Source organism: Ovis aries, chromosome 3 (genome assembly GCF_016772045.2).
Source record: "Ovis aries strain OAR_USU_Benz2616 breed Rambouillet chromosome 3, ARS-UI_Ramb_v3.0, whole genome shotgun sequence".
Lineage (NCBI taxonomy): Eukaryota > Metazoa > Chordata > Mammalia > Artiodactyla > Bovidae > Ovis > Ovis aries.
The window spans coordinates 130,056,582-130,069,645 of record NC_056056.1 but is presented as its reverse complement, the minus strand read 5'-3'; the positions used below and the strand labels follow the sequence as shown (position 1 = coordinate 130,069,645).

Below are 13,064 nucleotides of genomic sequence, written 5' to 3'. Positions count from 1 at the left end.
AAAGGAAAGAACTAAAGTGCCTCTTGATGAAAGTGAAAGAGGAGAGCAAAAAAGTTGGCTTAAAACTCAATATTCAGAAAACTAAGAAATCATGGCATCTGTTCCCACCACTTCGGGGCAAATAGATGGGGAAACAATGGAAACAGTGACAGACTATTTTTGGGGGCTCCAAAATCACTGCAGATGGTGACTGCAGGCATGGAATTAAAAGACACTTGCTCCTTGGGGAAAATGTTATGACCAACCTAGACAGGATATTAAAAACACAGACATTACTTTGCCAACAAATGTCCATCTAATCAAAGCTATGGTTTTACCAGTAGTCATGTACGGATGTGAGAGTTGGACTATAAAGAAAGCTGAGAGCCGAAGAATTGATGCTTTTGAACTGTGGTGTTGGAGAAGACTCTTGAGAGTCCTTTGGACTGCAAGGAGATCCAACCAGTTCATCCTAAAGGAAACCAGTCCTGAATATTCACTAGAAGGACTGATGCTGAAGGTGAATCTCCAATACTCGGGCCATCAGATGGGAAGAACAGACTCATCTGAAAAGACCCTGATGCTGGGAAAGGTTCAAGGCAGGAGGAGTAGGGGACGACAGAGGATGAGATGGTTGGATGGCATCATCGACTCAATGGATGGGGAAGCCTGGCATGGTGCAGGCCATGGGGTCGCAAAGTCGGTCATGACTGAACAGCTGAGCTCAAGTGAACTGTCCAGTTTTCCCAGAACATTTACTGAAGACACTCTCCTTTCTACATTGTATATTCTTGACTCCTTTGGTGAAAACTAGTTGACCATATGTGCATGGGGTTTTTGTTTGTGTGTGTGTTTTTCTCAGCTGTCTATTTGGTTTCATAGATGCCTCCTGGAGGCATCACACTTTCTGATTTTGAGTTATATTACAAAGTTGTCATCATCAACATAGTATGGTATTGGCATAAAGCTAGACATACAGGTCAATGGAGCCAAACATAGAACTCAGGAAAAAAAAAAAAATCCATGCAGATATGGTCAACTAGTTTTCAACAAAGGAGCCAATTATATACAATATAGAAAGGAGAGTCTTTTCAATAAATGATGCTGGGAAAACTGGACAACCACATGCAAAGCAATGAAAGTGTACCTTTATCTTATACCATATCCAATAATCAACTCAAAATGGATTAAAGGGTACTTCCCAGTAGTTAAGAATCCATCTGCCAATGCAAGGGATACAGGTCCAACCCCTGTTCCGGGAAGATCCCACATGCCGTAGAGTAGCTAAGCCCATGTGCCCCAACTATTAAGCCTGCACTCCAGAGCCCACAAGCTGTAACTACCGAAGCCCATGCACCTGAAGCCTGCACTCTGCATCGAGAGAAGCCACTGCCATGAGAAGCTATCACAGCGCAATGAAGAACAGCCCCTCCTCGCTGTGACTAAAGAAGGCCCGTGCACAGCAATACAGGCCTAGTGCAGCCAAAAATAAATATAGAAGATTTAAAACTCAGCCCACCAAAATGAATTAAAGACATGAAGATGCACCCTGAAACTCCTAGAAGAAAACATGGAAGGTAAGCTCCTTGGCATTAATCTGGTGATACGTTTTTGGATGTGCCACTGAAAGCAAAGACAATAAAAGCAAAAGTGAACAAGCGGGACTACACCAAACTAACAAGCTTCTGCACAAGAAAGGAAACCATCAGCAAAATGAAAAGGCAGCTCACCTCCTGGGAGGTGATATTTCCTGGGAGGAAATATTTGCAAATCACATATCCAATAAGTAACTAATATCCAAAATATACAAGGTACTCATACCACTCAACAGCAAAACAAACCAAATAACCTATCTTAAAAATTAACAAAGGATTGGAATAGACATTTTCCAAAGGAGACATGGAAATGGCCAGGTACATGAAAAGGCGCTCAGCATCACTAATCATCGGCAAAACACACACCAAAACCACTGTGAGATACTACCCCACATTTCTTAGGATGTCTATTACCAAAAAGACAAGAGATAACACACGCTGACAAGGATGCAGAGAAAAAAAGAACACTTGTACATTGCTGGTGAGAATGTAGACTGGTACAGTCACTATGGAAAATGGTACAGAAGTTCCTTAAGAAATTTAAAACGTAAACACAATAGGATCCACTAATCTCGCTTCTGGATATACATCTGAAGGGAATGAAATTACTATCTTGAAAAGATATCTCTGTATTCTAATACTCATTGCAGCATTATTCACCACAGTGAAGGTATGGAAACCACCTAAGTGTCTGCTGACACAATAATGGATGAATAAAATATGACATATCAATATTCAATGGAATATTACCCAACCTTAAAAGAGAAGGAAAGCCTGCCACATGCAACAACATGAATAAACCTAAGAAGCATCATGCTAAATGAAGTAAGTCGGACAGAAAAAGATAAATACTGCCTAGTATCATTTATATGTGGAATCTAAAAGGAAAAAAGTCAGACTCACAGAAACAAGGAGTAGAACAGTGGTTGCTGAAGAAGCTGAAGTTGAATGTTTCCATGAGGACTTACAAGACCTTCTAGAACTTACACACAAAAAAGATGTCCTTTTCATTACAGGGGACTGGAATGCAAAAGTAGGAAGTCAAGAAACACCTGGAGTAACAGGCAAATTTGGCCTTGGGGTACAGAATGAAGCAGGGCAAAGGCTAACTGAGTTTTGTCAAGAGAACGCACTGGTCATAGCAAACACCCTCTTCCAACAACACAAGAGAAGACTCTACACATGGACATCATCAGATGGTCAACACCAAAATCAGCCTGATTATAGTCTTTGCAGCCAAAGATGGAGAAGCTCTATACAGTCAGCAAAAACAAGACCGGGAGCTGACTGTGGCTCAGATCATGAACTCCATATTGCCAAATTCAGACGTACATTGAAGAAAGGAGGGAAAACCACTAGACCATTCAGGTATGACCTAAATCAAACCCCTTAGGACTATACAGTGGAAGTGACAAATAGATTCAAGGGACTAGATCTGATAGAGTATCTGAAGAACTATGGAATGAGGTTCGTGACATTGTACAGGAGGCAAGGATCAAGACCATCCCCAAGAAAAAGAAAGGCAAAAAGGCAAAATGGCTGTCTGAGGAGGCCTTACAAATAGCTGTGAAAAGAAGAGAAGGAAAAAGCAAAGGAGAAAAGGAAAGATATTCCCATCTGAATGCTGAGTTCCAAAGAATAGCAAGGAGAGATAAGAAAGCCTTCCTCGGTGATCAATGCAAACAAATAGAGGAAAACAATAGAATGGGAAAGACTACAGATCTCTTCAAGAAAATTAGAGATACCAAGGAAACATTTCATGCAAAGATGGGCACAATAAAGGACAGAAATGGTATGGACCTAACAGAAGCAGAATATATTAAGAAGAGGTGGCAAGAATACACAGAAGAACTATACAAAAAATATCTTTACGACACAGATAATCACGATGGTGTGATCACTCACCTAGAGCCAGACATCCTGGAATGCAAAGTCAAGTGGGCCTTAGGAAGCATCACTACGAACAAAGCTAGTGGAGGTGATGGAATTCCAGTGGAGCTATTTCAAATCCTAAAAGATGGTGCTGTGAAAGTGCTGCACTCAATATGCTAGCAAATGTGGAAAACTCAGCAGTGGCCACAGGACTGGAAAAGGTCAGTTTTCATTCCAATCCCAAAGAAAGGCAATGCCAAAGAATGTTCAAACTACTACACAATTGCACTCATCTCACATGTTAGCCAACAAATTGCCAACATCTGTTGGATCATCAAAAAGCAAGAGAGTTCCAGAAAAACATCTACTTCTGCTTTATTGACTATGCCAAAGCCTTTGACTGTGTGGATCACAACAAACTGTGGAAAATTCCTCAAGAGATTGGAATACCAGAGCACCTTACCTGCCTCCTGAGAAATCTGTATGTAGGTCAAGAAGCAACAGTTAGAACTGGACATGGAACAACAGAATGGTTCCAAATAGGGAAAGGAGTATGTCAAGGCTGTGTATTGTCATCCTGCTTATTCAACTTATATGCAGAGTATGTCATGAGAAACACTGGGCTGGATGAAGCACAAGGTGGAATCAAGAATGCTGGAAGAAATATCAATAACCTCAGATATGAAGATGACACCACCCTTATGGCAGAAAGGGAAGAGGAACTAAAGAGCCTCTTGATGAAAGTGAAAGAGGAGAGCAAAAAAGTTGGCTTAAAACTCAATATTCAGAAAACTAAGAAATCATGGCATCTGTTCCCACCACTTCGGGGCAAATAGATGGGGAAACAATGGAAACAGTGACAGACTATTTTGGGGGGCTCCAAAATCACTACAGATGGTGACTGCAGGCATGGAATTAAAAGACACTTACTCCTTGGGGAAAATGTTATGACCAACCTAGACAGGATATTAAAAACATAGACATTACTTTGCCAACAAATGTCCATCTAATCAAACCTATGGTTTTACCAGTAGTCATGTATGGATGTGAGAGTTGGACTATAAAGAAAGCTGAGAGCCGAAGAATTGATGCTTTTGAACTGTGGTGTTGGAGAAGACTCTTGAGAGTCCTTTGGACTGCAAGGAGATCCAACCAGTTCATCCTAAAGGAAACCAGTCCTGAATATTCACTAGAAGGACTGATGCTGAAGGTGAATCTCCAATACTCGGGCCACCAGATGGGAAGAACAGACTCATCTGAAAAGACCCTGATGTTGGAAAAGATTGAAGGCGGGAGGAGAAGGGGACAACAGAGGATGAGATGGTTGGATGGCATCACCGACTCAATGGACATGACTGAGTAAACTCTGGGAGTTGGTGATGGACAGGAAGGCCTGGCATGCTGCAGTCCATGGGGTTGCAAAGAGTCATGACTGAGCAACTGAACTTAGGAATGAGGAGACATTGGTAAAACAGTAGCAAGTTTATTATAAGATGAGTGAGGTCTGAAGATTAAATGTATAACATTGTGATCACAGTTGATAATACTGTATTATATAACTGAAATTTGACTAGCTAAGAAAGTAGACCTTATGTGGTAGTCGTGGTAGAAGGAAGGAAAGAGGGGAGGCACAGAGGAAGGAAACGGAACTGACAAATTTTAAACACTAAATTGTTCTCAGTAATCACTTTGTTGGTGGTAGTGTTAGTATTGTTACATTGAGACTACTCTGTGTATATTGTGAAATATAGTAAATGAATTATTTTTAAAAGCTGAAAATAGGGCAAACAGAACAAACATACATACATACATGATATACATGATATACATAACATATCAAATGCAAAACAGCACAACACAACTTAGTAGCAATATGCTAAGGAAACACAAAGGTACACAGGGATCTAAGGGAAATGAAGTTGATCAGAGAAGGCTTCTTATATAAGTGAAAGTGAAGTCGCTCAGTTGTGCCCGACTCTTTGCAGAGTGTAGCCTGCACCAAGCTCCTCCGTCCATGGGATTCTCCAGGCAAGAGTACTGGAGTGGGTTGCCATTTCCTTCTCCAGGGAATCTTCCTGACCCAGGGATCGAACGCAGGTCTCCCCCATTGTAGACAGACGCTTTACCATCTGAGCCACCAGGGAAGTCTCTTATAAAAGAAGGGGCTACAATTATAGCTTGAGTGAAGTGAAAAATAGAAACCAACAGCTTAACATTTCACCCAATCTCTGGAAGGGAAAGGATATGAAGAAATCATAAATATACTTGCTGAGACCTTTTGAATATGGACTGGAACTTGGAACATACAGATCAACCTGAAGAAACCAGATTCTTTGTGAATGTGAGATTTAATATTTCAGAGAGCACAGGCAGGCTTTCTGCCTAGGCCTAGACAGAAAAGACAAGAGCTTTGCCTCTAGGTGGGTACAAGTGAGAGGGAGAGAATCGTAGAAATGTACTGAGCCCATTGTCTCTCTCTTGCAACCATGAGGCCTGATGCACAGACCTCTACACTGAGTCAGCTACCTCCAGGGAGTCCCGACAGGAACGTTTCATTCCTTTAGCCACCAATCTTTCTCTACAACGTTCCAGGCCCTGTTCTGGGCACTGGGAAGAGAGGGATGGAAAGAGTAAGTTCACTGCTCTCACGGAGCTTACCTTTTAGAAGGTTTGACTCTCCCACCCGGCAAAAGATAGTTGATACTATTTATTCCTAAAATAGCCATCTTCTGTGAAGGGGGGAATATCAAAGAAAGAGCAAGACACACCACTTTTCCCAGGACCAGCTGCACCTTGGAGTTTGTTTTAACCTTGACCAAAGGCAGAATGAGAACTAGAAAGAAGCATGAGAAGCTGTGATACAGATGAACTTCAAAACAGATGGCGCTAGTGGTAAAGAACCCGCCTACCAACGCAGGAGATCTGGGCCCGATCCCTGGGTCAGGAAGATCCCCCGGGGGACAGCATGGCAATCCAGAGTCAGACAAGACTGAGCGACTTTCACTTTCACTTTTCATAGGATATCTCTATTTCAAAAATATTGTGCCTGTATAATGCTGGTCTTTCAAATATGAATAATTTTAAAACCTATGCAAATATTCCTCGGATGGCAACAAACTACATCTTTAAGGATGTCCATTTCAATCACTTTCGAAATGTTTGTTAAAGGTTCTAAAACTATGCCTCCCAGGATTATTGGTCGGAGTTCCTTACTCTGAACCAAGACACTCTGCTAAGATCACACACAGCAATCTTTTATAAATTCACAGGAAAGAAGTTGATAAACAAAACATTCTCAACGTAAAGTATTTTTCAAAAAATTTTTAAAGGCTGTGGCACTAATTAATGAATGCTTTTCCTGAAGAATCCTAGAGGAAGAGAAGAGATACAGAACTAAAATTTACTGGGGAAAAAAATGAGCAACAGCTGATCATGCTTAGTCCAACATCTTTTTTTGTTTCCACTCACATGTGTGACTGGAGCTAACATAATCCTAGGAGAGCACATCCGGAGACCAGTTTGCTCACCCCCCCTTAAGAGGCTCCCTTCCCCACCACACAGCTGCACTGTGGAGACCTTTGTAAGGCACAGGGAAGCTGGTGTTTACTGGGAAAAGTACTGCTCCAGAAATCAGATGACCTGAGGAAAACCTCTTGGATCTTAGTTTCCTCATCTCTGAAGCAGAGATAAAGTATTTGTCCTGCCTGTTTCACATGGGCTAAATAGATCGTGCATTTTAAAGGGCAGTGTAAACTACTAAGCACTATACATCATTGTTTTTACTACTATTGTTAATTAAGTATTCATTAAAAACAAAAAAGAAAATCAGTAATTCCCTCTTGAACTCTCTCTGAATGACTTCAAAAAGCCCCTTACTCCCTGAGCAGCAGGAACTCTGTGCTAAAATGATGTTTATCTTCAAGCATGACAAGCTCACAGTCTAATCACTAATAACTTCAAAAATATTGAGCCTTTTTTGCTTTTTGGATTGGACCTAATCTACATTTCCAATTTATAACCACACTCAAGATTTAAAATATCCATTCGGCCATATCTCAATTTCTGAATTAGAAAAATTTATTGATCCCTTAGGTTCAGGTCTCCACAGAGATTTCCTTCCCAAATAGTTCAAAATTGGATGAATGCCTTTCATTAAAATGAGGTATTACCCTCTTTACCACTTTCACAGAAAGTCGAATTTCATAAAGATAATTTCTGGCACATAAAATTGCATCAAAAAGCTGTTAGAGAGATAACATTTTTCACAGACTATAATGCTCTCCATTTCACTCCCTGTAGACAAATAATAATAATAATTACTAACACCACAAAGAATTCTGTAGTTAGGAGGAAAACTGTTCTAAGAATACCACAGACACTTTCCTAGCAGGAATGTGAATTTCGTACACAATTGAGGCTCTTAAACCCTCCCCCATGAAAAAGTAAAAAGAAAGGAAAGGGAGTTAAAAAAAAAAAAGAGCATGAAGAAATACGATATGAAACGAAACATTATATAAAGCTTTGCAGTGACTTTATTAAAGCCCATCAAGAGAAGAAGGACTAAGAACCACTCCTCTGCATGGCCTTTGTCAGCCAAGAACACCACCATCCAAGCAGTTACACATACCAGAAACTCCCAAGCTGTCCTGCGCGCTCCTCCCTCTTCTGCATGTTAGGCCTGTTCTCTTCTCTCCCTGATGCTGGGAGGGATTGGGGGCAGGAGGAGAAAGGGACGATGGAGGATAAGATGGTTGGATGGCATCACCGACTCAATGGACATGGATGGGTTTGGGTGGACTCCGGGAGTTGGTGATGGACAGGGAGGCCTGGCGTGCTGCAATTCACGGGGTCACAAAGAGTCGGACACGACTGAGCGACTGAACTGAACTGAACTTCTCTCCCTAAACATTTCCAGAACTCCCTCACTTGCCTCCATCCCCGCGACTGACACTCACCCAGGTTAATGACTGCATATGGAGCCTTCAGTCAGGTCTCCCTGCCCCCAGTCTTATCATTTCCAATTCATTGTTCACAGAGCAGCCACAGTGATCTTTCTTAAGCCAAAAACCTGATCATGTCTGTGTGTGTGTTAGTCACTCAGTTGTGTCCAACTCTTTAAAACCCCATGGACTGTAGCTCACCAGGCTCCAATGTCCATGGGATTCTCTAGGCAAGAAGACTAGAGTGGGTGGCCAGTCCCTTCTCCAGGGGATTTCCCCGACCAAGGGACTGAACCCGGGTCTCCTGCATGGCAGACAGATTCTCTACCATCTGAGCCACTGGTCATGTCTGACTACCTGATTAAGACAGCTCATGGGGCGTGGGGGGAGGGGGTCCTAAATCCAACTAAACTCTTCAAAATCTGAGCCGTACACATGGTTCCAGTGTCATCTCCCGCTCCAAGCACTCTGCCCCCAATTGTCCTGGGCTGCTTAAAATTCCCTGGATAAGTCATACTTTCTCTCTGCTCCCAGGCTGTGGGGAAGACAGAGCAACCTAAAGAAAGAGGGTTTATTTCTCTCATTTAACAAGAAGATCACGAGTAAGTGGCAGGAGACACCGTGAACATCTCAATGGTTTCAGAGCCAATGAATTGCTCTTGTTTTGGCCTCTCCCTCAAGGGCCCAGATGGAAGCCACAGACAATGCATTCATATTCTAGGCACAAAGAAAGTAGGAAGAGAAACTAGAAAATAGCGTGGGACTATGACAAATAATAATAATAGTCAAGAGTATGTTTACTTTGGACTAAATTTGCCGACTAAGGTCCATCTAGTCAAGGCTATGGTTTTTCCTGTGGTCATGTATGGATGTGAGAGTTGGACTGTGAGGAAGGCTGAGTGCCGAAGAGTTGATGCTTTTGCACTGTGGTGTTGGAGAAGACTCTTGAGAGTCCCTTGGACTGCAAGGAGATCCAACCAGTCCATTCTAAAGGAGATCAGCCCTGGAATTTCTTTGGAAGGACTGATGCTAAAGCTGAAACTCCAGTACTTTGGCCACCTCATGCGAAGAGTTGACTCATTGGAAAAGACTCTGATGCTGGGAGGGATTAGGGGCAGGAGGAGACGGGGATGACTGAGGATGAGATGGCTGGATGGCATCACTGACTCGATGGACGCGAGTCTGAGTGAACTCTGGGAGTTGGTGATGGACAGGGAGGCCTGGCGTGCTGCGATTCATGGGGTCGCAAAGAGTCGGACACGACTGAGCAACTGAACTGAACTGAAACAGTGTTCTAAGTGCTTTAAACTCATTTAAATCATTCAAAGCTTTGAGGCAGATATTCTAGTCTATTCCTCACTTTTAAGGGTATAACTTGCCCAAGGTTCTATGGCTAGGAAGTGGACTTTCAGGATGCAAACCCAGAGTCCATGTTCTCTAACCAGATCTACTCAGCCTCCCCAAAACAAACAAAAACAGCCTGTCAAATATGTTCTAGACAGGCGCTCCCTCCCCAACCTCTGCTTCTAATTCACGAGGTGCCTTCACTGAGATGCTGGAGGAAGGGTGTGGCGCTTCTGTCACAGGGTCTGGGCACTGGGAGCGCAGCCTGGGCCACAACTACACATATGCTCGTGAAATAAAACCATTCCCTGTGCAGAAAAGCAAGAAGACTGCTGTCTTCCCAATTTTAGTTTTTGCCTTTAACAATCTTTTTTCAAAGGAGAGACTAGACAAAAATGAAAATATAAAAAGAATTTCTAAACTTGAATCCAAAATGCTCATTAGAAGTATATTTGTTATTCATAAGACTCATCATTTCAGGCTGAAAAACTCAAAATGAGAGAGGCAGTTTAGCCACACAAAAAGAAAATATGCCTTGACTTACAGCCCCTATGACTGAGCTGTGAATTTACTCTTTTCCTTTTGGCAGATTTTCTTTTTTTTTTTTTAATAGAGAGGAAGAAAACTTCTGGTGACTTTTTCCTTAGATCACCACAAGTTCACCTCCACATCTCAGAACATACAACCACAGGAGCAGGGATTCCAGAAATACAGACCATCCCATCTAGAAGAGCAGCCTGATAAATGCAGAGAAAGGCCAGGTTTACAAGTCAGCGCCACAGCTTGACAGCACCTCCTACTTGCCCTGTGGCCCGGGTCTGAACTTTCTCATCTGAAGGGAAGGAAAAGGCCTAACTTGTGGAGTTGTTATGAAGATTAAGGGAAAGAGTTGTAAGGTTCTCGAGACCATCACATTCAAGACAACAGTATTATCATTCTCCAAGCCGCGGAGGGTTCATTGTTGCTTTACCTTCCCGCCAGGGCTGTTCCCATTGATGTGGATGCAAAGATCCCAGGGAAAGCACTTCTCACTCAGGTGCTGCCCACCACCATCGCAGGGGACCAGCACAGCTGCGGTCTCCCAACAGGAAAGCAGTTTGTTGGGTTTCTGTTTGTTTGATTTGGGTGTTTTTTACCTTTCATGTTCTTTACTACACTTCAGCACTTACAAAGGGATACATTTTAAAAATGAAAACATTTCACAAATTCAAATAAGAAACGCTACATATGTGTAAAAATACTACATTCTATCCGGAAGGGACTGTAAGAAACGAGTCACGGCAGGCACTCTGGGTTAGGGAGACTGAGGGACTGGGGACGGGAGTAGAAAGGAGACCTTCGCCATTTGCAGCTTGTGCAAGTCAGCAGTTCAAAGTGAGTAAAATGTTCGATCTTAAGACAGAGCATTAAATGAAGGTCTATCATTTAGGTATACCATTTATATTATAAATAAAGGTATATCATTTAGGGTTCAGCTCAACTTTCACCTTGACTCAAACACTTCAGAGCCAAGTCCTATGGCCCATAGGACTTCACTGACCTTATGGCTCTTCCTGACTGACCTCCCCTTGCTCTGAATGTCCACTGCTGTCCTCTCCATAACTTAGCTCCAATCACTTCCTTTGCATTTATGAGCTGGTTCAAGAAAGTCAGGCATATTTCTCCAATACACTGCAAATTCTTAAAGAGAAGGAACAAGCCTCGTGATTCCTGACTGTTCTCAGCCTCATCCCAGGAATGGTGGCAATTAACACCACTGCCTGACATGATTCAAGAGTAGCTATTGCTACTCTCTATCATTGTTCTTTATCCAGAACATATGATGAAACCCAGAAGAAGTAGACTATCCCTTTAAAGACAATGAGTCCTTTTTTGAGCTTAAAAAGGGGTTTCAAGTCATTAACCTTTTCAAATTTATTTTCAACTTATTGGGCTTTTACTTTCTGCTGAGCTGGATCTTGGTTTTAGGTGTTCATTGCTATTGGGTAGTACTTCCTTTAACGTTGGGAGGAAACAAAGCTCCAAAGATGGCAGGAAAGCAAAGCTCTGCCTCCAAGAAGACATGGCAGTTTTCTGAACTCACAGTACTCATCCGCCTTCTTTCACTTGAAAGCATGGGCAGAATTTTTCTGAAAATTAGCAAGAAACCCGTCAGGGCCCAAAGCATACTGAGAAACAGAGAATTAAAACTGGGGAAATTACTGAGGATTTTTCTTTCCATTCCTATTTGTCACAAAAAGAAACTGGTGCTCATAAGACCAACGTGGTCCCATGGTGATTTTTGCTGAAAATATGACAGGGTCCATCTAATAGTGCTATAACAGAGGGACTGAACGAGCTGCAGAAAGTCGAGAGGCGCAGCTTGAGTTTGTCGGGAGACACTGGAAAGGAGACGCCAAGCCAGGCCACCTGACCTCCCCCTCCCGTCTCCCTGCACAACCGAAGCTGCCTTTCCTTCAGCTGTCTCTCACTCCTGATGGCCACTCCCCAGAGCCACATTTCTGTCTCACAAACCAGAAGCCATCCTTGATTTCTGCCTTAAGCCCTACTCCCCACTTCCCACCACTGACACACCTTCATCTCAGTCACCCTCACCTCTTGCTCAGTCCCCCAAGTAAGCTGGCCTTTTGCCAAATCACCTCATGCCTCTCACCCCACACACCTGGGTCGCTCTGCCTCCTGCTCTAGAAATGCCCCTCACTCCAAATCTCTGCTTGTCAAAACTCCAGCTAGTCTTAAAAGCCCAGATAAAATGTCGCCATGTTGATAACATACCTCTTAATCCCATAGTTTCCTAATACTCCTTTTTTTTCCCTAAGTAGAGAGATTTTGGGGGGTGATTTCCATGCTTCCCCTCTGGCTACCCCCTAAAATGTCTTCTCCATACCTCATACAGATTGGATGTTTTTAAAAATAAAATCCCAGCAAGACACTCCTTTTCAGTGACTTCCCACTCCACCCAGAATTCAACCAACCCCAGCTTGTCAAGGATCTAGGCCCTCCTTCGTTTTAGATCTTGCCTTGGCCATGCCCAGCCTGGTCCTCCAGCCATCCCGACCTCCTGACAGTTCTACAGTGGCCTACTCTTCTCCTCTGCGTCTCTGCACCCACATTCCCTCTGACCGGGCCACGCTTCTCTTGCCTCTCCCCAAGACGGGCTCGCTCTCATCCTTCAGCTGTCTCCTGCAATATCCCTCCTAAATCCCTTCGCAAACTACATAAGGAAGACAGCTTCCCCCTTTACTCGCTGCCACTGCAAAGGGCAACTGTTTCCTTCACAATCCTCTTCATAACCTGTAACTATTTGATATTCATTTGCCTGCTTCTAGTCTTT

The 13,064-nt window shown here is 42.9% G+C and overlaps 1 protein-coding gene and 1 long non-coding RNA gene across 2 annotated transcripts in view; both read right to left on the bottom strand.

Annotated features, from left to right (window-relative positions):
- Window positions 1-13,064, bottom strand: part of CRADD (CASP2 and RIPK1 domain containing adaptor with death domain) — a 193,071-nt gene that overhangs the window by 98,101 nt on the left and 81,906 nt on the right. The window lies entirely within an intron of this gene.
- The window catches only part of LOC132659429 (uncharacterized), a 113,908-nt gene that overhangs the window by 24,339 nt on the left and 76,505 nt on the right, over window positions 1-13,064 (bottom strand). The window contains exon 3 of the long non-coding RNA XR_009599888.1: window positions 1-13,064. This exon is cut by the window's left edge and continues 24,339 nt beyond it; it is cut by the window's right edge and continues 40,097 nt beyond it. This is a non-coding gene — a long non-coding RNA (uncharacterized LOC132659429).